General features: G+C 37.4%; 1 long non-coding RNA gene across 1 annotated transcript; it reads right to left on the bottom strand.

Moving 5' to 3' along the window:
- Window positions 1-6,435: 6,435 nt before the first annotated feature.
- LOC107836035 (uncharacterized) lies at window positions 6,436-11,886 on the bottom strand. The gene is made up of 3 exons (XR_001661891.1): window positions 11,875-11,886; window positions 10,547-10,549; window positions 6,436-6,546 (listed from the first exon to the last, which is right to left on the bottom strand). It is a non-coding gene; the product is annotated as an uncharacterized LOC107836035 (long non-coding RNA).

Below are 11,886 nucleotides of genomic sequence, written 5' to 3'. Positions count from 1 at the left end.
AATTCTACCACAGTGTAGAAGATATTGTTCAGAATTTTTCCTCCTTGATTGGCCCGGTAGAAATTCTATCGAAGGCAAGAAACGGGAGAAAGCCCAGACTGTAAAGTGAGTGGAATAGCACAGCAAGGCAGGCTATGTATTGTATGACTGATGACAATATTTAGAGTTTAAAAAAAGGCAATAACATGACATTCAACTAAAATAAAAAATATTTTTGTTTTTGCACTTCAACCGTTAACCCTCATCCCCAGAAAATACAAAGGAAACCAGAACCATTTTGCTTTTATAATTCATCACCCTTCTATGGCATGGCATTGACTTGAGGTAACTAAAATAAATAATAAATAAATAAATAACAAGCAACATAAAGGTAATAATAATATTTGGTTCCAGACAGTGTCATGGTCCGAATTAAAAGCTCTCACAAATCTGTAGGAAAATATTTTCTTCCACTAAAAAACAAAAGAGTCATACCACGGAGGGTTGACTTATATTTCTCCAAATTTAACTCTAACATTCTTTAAAATTTTATTTCCTTACGTGTTCTTCATTAGATTGTAAGAAGGACATTGTGATTTGGATCCACCGCCTAAGAGACATAGGGGTGCCCTGTCCGTTTTTACCCCCAAAATTGAAATGAAATGAAATGAATGAAAGACAACATCAATGATTGAAATGATGTCAACATCTGTAAAAGTCTCGGAGGATGTTTTCCGGAAGGGACAGTGTCTACTCTAGGGTTTGTCTTCTCCTTTTTGGGCTCTTTTAGAGCCCAACAGGGGGAATATTGAGACACTTTACCAAGGTCGAGAAAGAGTCACACGCTGTTAGACAAAGGGCCCATAGTAAAGAGTTACATTTTTGATTCTGTTAGACACTAAGGTCCATTTCTCACGAAAAAGAAATGTTTTCTCAGGTCACAGAGACATGGTGTGATTTCAGGGAGTGTCTTCAGTCCATATAATCAGCTACCCTCCTCCTTCTCTTCGGACGCTGCACAGACTTTTGTAGAAACTCTTCTCAGATGTAATGGTAAAGCGTCTCCTTTCAGTGCTGAAAGTTAATAAAATAAGTAAAGTCTGAATGCTTTTCTTGGCTGATTTTATGCTCCGTGTGTCAATACAAATTATGATTCATCGATCAGGATTTCCATTCCCAACACCCTCATCCCCAGAAAATACAAAGGAAACCAGAACCCAGGTGTCCCACTGCATGTAAAGAGGTTAGATTCTAACCAAGTAATCACAGACATAGAGTTTATCGTCATTCAATTGTACATTTAAAAATATACAAACTGAAATAAATTTTGTTGCAAGGCTCCAATAATAATAAGCATTTAAATAAGAAATAAAAGTATAAATGTAAATATATTTCTAATAAAAGATCAATCAGCCAATTGTGTCATGATTCTGGGTTTTGGGTTTGGTTTTGTGTACTTTATTTTTGCTGTTCATTCTATTTATCAATTATGTTTTATTTCACTCTAGATTTATTCCTCTTTATTATTTCTTAATAGATCATTTTCATTCTTGTGTTTCTTTATTTCAGTCCCTCATAGTGTTTCCAGTTATCTTGTTGCTCTAGGTTTAGTTATTCTTTTGTCTGAGTCTACATCTATCGTAATTTTGTCATTATTTTTTTGTTTAGTCTTTCTAGTTATTCTAGTTCTGTGTTCCTTAGTTTTTAGATCAGCCTTGTTTCTGTTTGGTTCTTTCATAGTTTCACCTCCTTTCTTTGTCTCCTTCTAGTTTATCATGTTTTCTTTAAACTTAGCGTTTCTTTAGTGTTAGAATTATTTCAAGTCCCTTGTGTTTCCTCCCTCACGCTTTGTGTTCCCTTGTGCATCTACGTAGTTCCCCTGTGCCATCTTCTCCCCCAGCCTTCAGCCTGTCTCCTGCTTCAACCACGCTCACCTGCAATCAATTAGCTCATCAGCCCTGGTCATTGTCTAGCTCTCACCTCCCAGTATTTAAGCCTCGCATTCTTAAATCCTCACATCTACGCCCACAGTCCTCTATGTTTTCATCTGTTCTCCTTGTGACTCTTGGCTCAATGTTTTTGGATTGTTTTCTTCATATTTTTTCATTAAATCTACAAACTCAGTTACTGCCTCTCTGCTTTTGGGTCCAACTTTTCACCTACCAACATCATGGCAAACTGGTCTTAGAACAACACAATTAAAATGACCTAAAATGGACAATGATAATTATTTGTATGCCTAAACTATTCTTAGGGGACAAATATACAGTATTTTGATTTACTGGTAGTGATTGGTTATTTATCCAAAAAAAAGCAGTATATGTAAGGAATACCCTGCGATTGGCTGCTAGAGTAATTTATTTGCATACACTTTTAAGGCCTGGCAGACACTAAGACAGAATATTTCCAACATTCAACAGTCTCAACTTTGTAATTTTAAACATTGCTGAAGAAAATTAATCTTTCATGTATGTTGCTCTAACAAATTTTAATAAATTACATTCTGCATGGTTTTGATAAAACAGATTATTTGGAGAATAATCTTTAAAGATATTTTAGGTCGTTGATGTATTCCATACATTCTGGACCTCCGGGATGAATTGAATAATTGTGAAACAGGCATCTAAAAGTCTCAGATGGATGATATCTTTGAAAAGGACATATCTATATCAACTGCTCCTGCTGAGGTACTTTCTCCAGTCAAGACTCACTTGTCTTAGTGCTCCTAGGACTTTCCAATAGATTTCCTTTGTCCTGAATCTCGATCCCCTTTTAAAAGGCTATACACAGTGACTCAAAGATCCATTTCTCTCTTCACATCTTTGTAGTCCATTCATCTTGCAAGATGTCCTGCATTTTTAGTATTGATTAGCTGTTGCCTGCTGTCCCAACCTGAGCCACAGGAGACTTTGACAGGTATGTCTGATAATGGAGTCATCTCCTTCTCGTTATCCTTTGAATTCAAGTAGAATCAGCAATGCCCAGGACCCCTGCAAGGTCCCCAAACACCTCAAGAACTAAGAATGACACACAAGACTGTACATAGCACTAAAACAGACTCCACAGTACTAAGAAGAAGCTTTTTCTGTTTCATACCAATTGACACATTTCATTGAGACCTCTCTCAGAAATAAAGAGGAAAAAAGTGCAAAAAACACAGAGGGCTGAACAAACTAACCCCAGATGAAAAAGGCAACATAAAAAAAATCATATTTCTCTAAAGTACATTAGTTTACCAGAAGTGGAGGAGGATTTGTCACGGCTGAATGCTGATGTTTCCATGAAGTGTAACACAGGTTGTAGTGTACACAAACTCTAAACTACCTTTCATGGAAATTTTGCAGAAGAAAATAAAGAACTGTATGAAAACACAGCAACTGTGGAAGAGGAAGCTCTTCTGTTAGAAATGACACTCAAAAGCAAGACTTGGATTTGATCTTGGAAATCACCTGTCAGATGCAGCTGTCAGAAAGCACAATGGTTGTGTGCTGCAAAGACATTTAGACACTCTGGTGAAGCTGTGCTGCCACTCACAAGCTTTTTATTAAAACATGCTCTGGCAGATGGCTGTAGAAAAGAAACTATTAAGGCTTCCCCTGACTTACTGAACCCTGAACGTCATATTTACAGCATTCTGTATATGGGCTGAACAGTGGTGCTGTAAAATTGTGCAATTCATCCCATTGGATGCATGTCAATTTGTTCTTCTATTTTTACAGCTTTTTTTTTCTGTTGAGTAGCATTGAATAGTTTGCGCATCATTTATGCCCAAGATAATGTGGAACACAGACTGAGTGTTTCACTTGTCCCTGTGCTTGCTCAACATTTGTTCCCCTTGCTCTGGTACTCCAGGTGTTTTAAAACCATTTTTATATGATGACCAGCTGTCCATATGGTCAGATGAGGAGGACTGGAGTTGGAGTTCACAGCCGCCTCTGTATTCCCAACTTTCCCAAACTCCCAGAGACAGGAAAGTTTATAAAACTTGATGTTCTCAGCAAATACTTTTTGCCTAATTTATACAGCTTTTTAATCCTAATTATGAACTTGTTTTTGTGTCAAACAACTTGGTAAATCTGCTTATTGGACTTTCTTGTGTTGTTTTTTTAAACATAACCATTCTCATTAAAAGTAAAAAGGCAGAATAAAAACACCCCATGTTTTAAACATTTTTGTATGTTTACTGCCTAGATATTTTCTGGTCTGTCTTGTATGGCAAGCAGCAGCATAGATCTGAAAAAAGTTAAATTCCTGTATAAATAGTACATTTAAAAGTAAACCGTTTTTACCTGACATATTTTGCTTTGTTGAGTAAATAAAATCAAAATGTGAAAATGTAATACAATGCTGACATTCTTTCAAAGCCATCGACAAAAATGGCTCAGTGTGTCTATGAGACCATGTTCACACAGCAGGCAAATGAGCCAAATTTGCTTTTTTTGCCCATATGCAACCTATACCTGGCTCTTTCATGAGTCTGCAGTCTGAACAGTCATGTTGATTTTACTCGGCTTTTAGGTCATCGTTGTGAGACATGCATCACAATTCTGCATCAGAAGAAGCCAAACGGGAAAGACTACATGATTAATGCAGAGGTGTTTACTCATCAATTGACCTACTAATAAGTAATCATGAGCAGTTTTTTTATGTACTGAGACTGAATACTATTGTTATTCAAACAAGAAAGCCAGTTAAGAGCACTGGCTTTCTATATATATATGTGGTACAATGCTGTTGCAACTGTACCACATATATCATGAAATGCATAGAACTCATTCAATGATTATTTCTTTAAATGTGCAACTTAAAGAAATAATCTTTGTGCATAAAAACTTCAGTTACCATCATTGAGCTGATCTCTTTATTTCCATAAACGAGTCCTTCTCTATGGCCTGTACTTTGTTGTATTCTTGGCAAATCCAGCCATTTCATTTCCAATGATCTTCAGATACTGTAAGTGGTGCCACTCACAGCCTAGACCTCCTGTCTTTACCATGTCCAGTTCTTGGAAAAATCCACCTTTCAAATGGATTTATAATTATTCCTGAGACCCAGTGAATTTGTTCATCTATGTTGTTTAAAATGAAAGTAAATTCACACTGATTAATATGAGCAGTGCAGATTGCTAGTGTTTCACTAGCAAAACTTTGGCATCCAATCAATGTGCTGATGGTCAACTGAAGAGATATGAAGTAACCACCTAGAACTTTTCTAAATCCTCTTGAATGTTTTAATATTTTCATATTCTCTGAGTTTTCTAGATTAAAAGATGCAACCAAAATACTTACCAAATCATGGCTGCTCATCCTCCCTCAGCAATTCAGGCCCAAGACACACCTTTCCAGGGGATATTTAGATCCTACTCAGAACCTTCTGGATAATTAATCAGCTTCCATGGTTGTTTCCCACAGCTCCTTTACCTCTGAGTCCTCTGCCTGGCTGCTCACCCACATACTTGATACCCGGAAATCACACAGCACCTCTCCGCCAAGTCAGACCAAATTCCCCCGTCCCATTCTGAGCCATCTCCATTATGCAGACATTCTGCAACCTCAACCAAACATGTCCTACAGTCAAATCTCCCGATGACTGTCACTGTCCTTCCTCTAGAGAGCAAGAAAAGAAAAACACCATTGCCTTTTCATTATAAACTCTTTAAAAATTATCTGAATGGTTTTCCTGCATGCGAGTCAAAAAAATGACCTCATTATACGTATTTGTGCTCTATAAGAGTGGTCTCCAACCCTGGTTCTCGGGGCCGACTGCCCTGCATGTGTTGGGTGTTTCCCTGCTGCTGCACACCTGGGATAAATGAATAGGTGATTAACCGACTTCTATAGCAGTTGCAGGAATGCAAAGGAGATAATGCAATCATATGAATCAGCTGTGCTGGAATCCAGACTCATCAAAAACATGCAGTCCCTGAGGACCAGGATTGGGGACCACTGCTCTATAAGATACCGTATTTTCCGGACTATAAGCCACTACTTTTTTCCTAAGCTTTCAACCATGCGGCTTATAGCCCAGTGCGGCTTATATGTGGATTTTTCTTCAACCACCAGGGGGCTCTTTAGCAGGAAGTGAATCATTGGAAGTCAAAATTGGAAATAAAAGAAGAAAGCGCCCATTAAAACGTAATTAGGTTTTAATAGGGAATTGAAATTTGAGAATGTTGTTGATCAGTTAAATAGGATTGAGGGAGAAGAAGAAGATTTTTCGTTTTTTAAATAATACTGGGATCATTATGAGAATTTGGGGCATAGATATTAGGATCCAATAGATGGCAGTAGTGCAACAATAATGGATGCAAGCTGCCGATGGAATCTAAAGAAGAAGAAGAAAAAGAAGACACCTATTTTCATTTAGCACATGCTAGTAGCAGACACAAAGGATCAGCACTTTTACTGTTACAGTTACCGTTCGGAAACTTCTTTAATCAGTTCAGTTAAATCTAAACTTGGCAACTTTTTCTTTTTCAACCGTAATAAATGTGATATTCAATTGACCTGTTATGACTCAAATTTTGGGTGTCCGTCCCCCTCTGCTGCCTGCATCATTGTGGAAAACCTACAGCGGCAGAAATATCTGCGGCTTAAAATCTGGTGCAGCCTATACAAGTACAAAATTGATTTTCTTTCTAAAATTAGAATGTGCGGTTTATAATCAGGTGCGCTCTGTAGTCTGGAATTTATGATATTTAACATAGTTCCACCATGCAGGGGCACGGTATAGGGGGGGAAAGTGATGACAATTCTAGGGGCCCTGACCAACAGGGGGCCCTCCACAATTTATTTATTTATTTATTGTTCAGATAAATAAAAAAAATGGAGCTTTGTCTATTACAAAATTATTCATATTGTATTTTCGAAGATTGTTTTTAGCAGTAAAAATTTAACCAAAAAACACATCCATATTTAGTTAGCGTAGCTACAGACTACTGTTTGCCTCCATTTCACTAGCATTTAATGAATTAAGGAAAAAAATTACCAACATATTCATATATTTTACTTGTCCCTTGTACCTTTTACCACTTCACAGATGAGTTAGTCAGCAGCAGCAGCTCTAACCCACGTCCCTCCTGACCTGTCCTGAGTGAAATTAAAGCTGCAGTATGTAACTTTTATAAAAATATATATTTTTTCCACATATTTGTTAAAACTGTCATTATGTTGTGACAGTATGGTATGAGAGATAATCTGTGAAAAATCTATTTCCTCTGCTTTCTCCCAGTGCTCTCTAAAAACAACCAATCAGAGGCAGAAAGTTTTAGTGTCATCAATCACAATCTCATATGGCTTATCCTTCCTCCCCCTTGCTCTGTGCTATTCTGTAGCTAGCATAGCCTGTTGTAAATGCTTAGTCTAATAAGCATAGCTATTAGTGATGGCAGATAAAAGATTTTCCTGTAACAATAAGTTATTTCTCCACCATTAGCACATTTAGCAGTGAATGAATTAGGCTAATTGACAGCGCTAAGAGCGTCCTAATAGTTCTGATTGGTTGTTTTGTTCGGAACGCTGCATTACTTTAACCAGTAATAGTAATTCAGGAAAGAGGTGGAGGAGATTGATTGTTTTCATAGATTGTCTGTCTCATAACAAACTGCTACGACATCATCACAGCTTTAACAAATATGAAGAAAACATATTTTTTATTAAAGTTACATGCTGCAGCTTGAATAAAATGCAACTACATAGCATTTTTTGAGAAGTCTGGATTGCTTTGTGTATATTTTGCATGTTGCCTATGACTGTTGCTCATTGGGAGACATTTCAGTAATCTAAAACTAAGAGAAAAAATTTAAGCAACCTATTTGCATACTGTATGCAGACGGTATGCACACTGAATTGTATGCAATTCCTCTGAATTGTATTGTATTGTATGCATACTGTACTGGTCATCAGTATTGGACCAAAGAAAGCAAGGCAAGTCTTTGAAATTGTGACGCTTTTGATGAGTTAGATAGACTCAAGAAATTGTAACAGCAGCTGCGTGAGGGGGGGTTCAATATAAGTATTTGCCAGGGGGCCCAAGATTCCTGGCAGCGCCCCTGCCTCCATGTGTCTTCTGGGTATTGCAAGCTATATCCTAGTATGGTTTGTAACAGTTTGTCCTTGAACAGGTTTCAGTCTGATATTTTTCAGGGCGATTAAAGAATTTGATAGTAACACTCGGAGAGCCTTGTTAGGGTTATGTTTCTCATTTTCATTCATCAAGTACCCTCCATGCCAATGTTGAATGGAAAATCACCAGTGCTGGGTTGAAGAGGTCCACTACTTTTTTAAACTGAAAAACAAACAGGCTGACCTTAACAGAAAAGTTCAATCATTTAAAAATGAGAAGAAAATTAAATATTATTGTAACTGTTATTATCTGAGGTTTCATAAATAGTTGAGAACAAAATGAGACCTACATGAAATCTTCATTTCAAAAGTCAATGAGAAAAACAGAAGTCAAGTCACAAGCTTATTTTCCTTGTTGTCCTGCTGATACCAGGACAACAAGGAATATAAACATAAAGTGTTAAAAAAATCAACATCATTGATAAAAACAAGGAAAACAGATGCAGTAAAGAAAATAAAATTGAAACACACTGAAATTATACAGATAATACATGACAATGATTTTCAACCCATAGATAACCAAAACAAATAAAAATGTAATTACAGATTCTGTCCATGATTTTGAGGTCCTGTCTCAGAGTTTTCTTTTTGAGAAAGCATAAAGAGTCTTGAGATATCTCTTGATAGCTCAGACGCAGATGGGGGGCAGGGAGCAAAGTTTACACTTGGCACAATGCAGTCAGACAAGTACCGTTATCCTGGCAACCGCCAAACCCAGACTCAGCCATCAGATGGTGCTTAATTTTATACACCTGCCACCATGGAATTGATTGGAACACCTGATTCCAATAATTTGGATGAGTGAACAAACACTTTGGCATTGTAGTGTATCTGTACTACTACCCTGCCAGAGAGGGACCTACGCAGGGTGGCTGTTGCAATGTGAAGGGATTCAGGCCAGCCCAATGCAGTGAGCACCTGTCAACAGAAGGCCCTGTGTTGGAGTCCTGGCCTGGAATCTTTCTGCATGGAATTTGCATGTTCTCCCTGTGCATGTGTGGGTTCTCTCCAGGTACTTCAGCTTCCTCCCACAGTCCAAAAACTTGACTGTTAGAGTAAATGGTGTAGCTAAATTCTCCTTATGTGTGAGTATGCGTGTGTGTCTATGTGTGTGTATGTTTGTTTGTCCTTTCTGTCTCTGTTGTCCTGCAATTGACTGGTGATCTGTCCAGGGTAAACCCTGCCTCTCGCCCATCAATCGCTGGAGATACCTACAAGGATAAGTGTGATGGATGGATGGGTAGCTAATAAGCTTTATGTGAATATTTATTAATGTATGTGCTGCTGGGCGTACTGCTGCATTCTTGGAGGATGAAGAATAGGCGAGCAGAGCAAAATACACAGCTGACCTGGGGGATAGTGCACATATATCTGTTTGTGTGAGTTATGACATTGAAGCAGCCTGACAGACTTGTTCTCTGTCAGCAGATGGAAGCATACATAATTCAGTCGGGAGGCAGATTCATGCTGTTTCTCTTCCTGTCTCATTGCTGCTTCCGAACACAGACAAGACAGGATTTGGCTACAAAAGAGAAGGAGGGCTTCATGTCTAGCCTCGCTGTTCCAGAGGTTGTCTGGGACATTCTGGAACAACTCCCCTGATCCCATATGCATGGGGTCAAAATCAAGCCAGTTGTGCATTAAAATTCAGCTTGTGAGTTAAGATTTCTCTGCTGTGCCTTTATAATACTGTTAGAGTTTGACTCCATGTTTGGCAGATGGATGTATTGCTTGTTTAGTTTCCTGTTGGTGAAGAGAAGCTCTGTTTAGTTAATTCATGTTTTGCACATAAAGCAAGAAAAAGGAAGTGTGTTATTGCTTGCTAGACATGAACTACAGATTACACTGATGAAAACACTGAAAAAAGGCTCAAACTATTCAGAGAGAACTTAACTAAGTGCAGAAAACATTTTCCATCTGATTTTTTTCATTTAAGAGAAAAAAGCTTTCCAAACCAAACTGACACTTTGGCAAAAATAAAATAAAATTCTGAACCATCCTTGGCAGCAACAACAAATTCAAACCGTTTGTGTGGAGGATGTGTGGGGTCTTCAAAGACATTAGTGATCCTTGTTCCAACCTTAGCCTGTACGGCTAAGGTTGTACGGCCCTGGATAAAGGGGAGGCCAGCCCCCATGATCCTCTCTCTAGGCCTAATTGTTTGATGCAAATTTATTTTATTACACTGAAATTGCCATGAAAGTATTTTAAATACATCGATGTTTTTCAATATTGGTGTGCTTCTGAGGTGAAGGTGTCTACAGCCTAAAAAAACACTCCTCCTGTTTAACAGATCTTAGAGACTAAGTTCTGTTAAGACTCACTTAACTAGAGAAGTGAGTCTTGAGTATGTATATATATTGTAGTCTTGTGGAAACATTTGTAATGGTTCAACAGGTTCTGAAACAGTTATGTCCTAACAACCTACATTATTTTTGGTGTACAGACTTGCGTTACATTGTGCTGTAAATGATAAAAACCTTATTTGTATTTCTTCTGAAGTGCAGGGTCAGTCTCAAGGCTGAACCAAAATAAATTTACCTTTATTATTTTTGTGGCTTATTTAAATTGATTATACTCTAGAAAATGAATTCTCTGCTGAAAACAGAACAAAAGAAGCAAAAACCAACCTCCCTATTGTATTATGTAAGTTTCTCAATTGATAAGAATATACCAAAAGGTAAAATTATGAGTTTTGGCATTTAGCTGCTTTACTAATTTTCTTCAGCATAAAGTATTAATATATTTTGTATATTTAACTAATGCTAAAAAGAAGTATATAATCATTAAGTATGTCAACTCAGTAGTGTCCATGCTACAAAAACAGTAAAAAAACTGTAAAAAGAAAATAAATTCCACCTCTACATGAAAGCCCACAGACAAAAGAAATACAAGCATATGAGGTTTTCTAGTACAGAACACACACTTACACACTTGTGCCACATTTTTTCACCACAACCTCCTTTAAATTTCTTCACTGGGAACCACTTCCAGTATCTTTCCTTCTTTTAGCTATTTTTCAGCGATATGCTTGGTAAAGCAATACATATCAGTTAAATATGTGCAGAAAGGCTCCATGCAAGCAGCTTGCAAAGCTTTTAAATTTAATTTAATTAACAAAGTGTGTATGTGGCCATGCAGCGGTGTCAGAACATCTTCATTTGGAGTGCTGCTTGAGACCATCTGATGATTGAAGAATTCTTGCTGTTTTTTCAGACTCTTGAGGGAAATTTGTGACACTTAGGCTGATTAATGTTGCACTTTGATCTGAAGTTCTTCATATAAGATCTCAGTCCAAAACTTTAATATGTTTTTATCAGAGGAAAATGAAGTAATTGTCTCATGATGAAAGACATTTCTTTAATTAATGCTTATTCTGGCCTCCAAAATTTCCACAGTCCTGTGTTCCCCTTGCATCATATTTGGGTCATATTTTGACAATGAACTCAGCTGAACTTCTGAGACTCAATTCAAAACAAAGGGCAGAAAAATTTAATTTAGCATGTGTGAAAAAACACAATGCCAACAATACAACATGGTAGTGGCTCCAATGTGCCTTGGGATTATGTTTCTTCAAATCTAACTGGATTTTTCTTGAGATTGATATAAATGTGAACAGTTGCAAGTACAGGCCAGCTATAACTCTAAATCTTTAGTTATCTACTAAATCGTTTTGATGAAGAGACTTCCAAATCAACAAGCCTGTTGATAAGAATTACTTCTAATTTTGTTTTGTTCAGCATCTGCATTAGCTGGGATTTCCACTGGCCACACTTTCTTGGAG

The sequence above is a fragment of the Poecilia formosa genome, unplaced genomic scaffold, assembly GCF_000485575.1.
Source record: "Poecilia formosa unplaced genomic scaffold, Poecilia_formosa-5.1.2 Scaffold36, whole genome shotgun sequence".
In the NCBI taxonomy this organism is placed as follows: domain Eukaryota; kingdom Metazoa; phylum Chordata; class Actinopteri; order Cyprinodontiformes; family Poeciliidae; genus Poecilia; species Poecilia formosa.
This window is presented reverse-complemented; position numbering and strand designations above follow the sequence as displayed.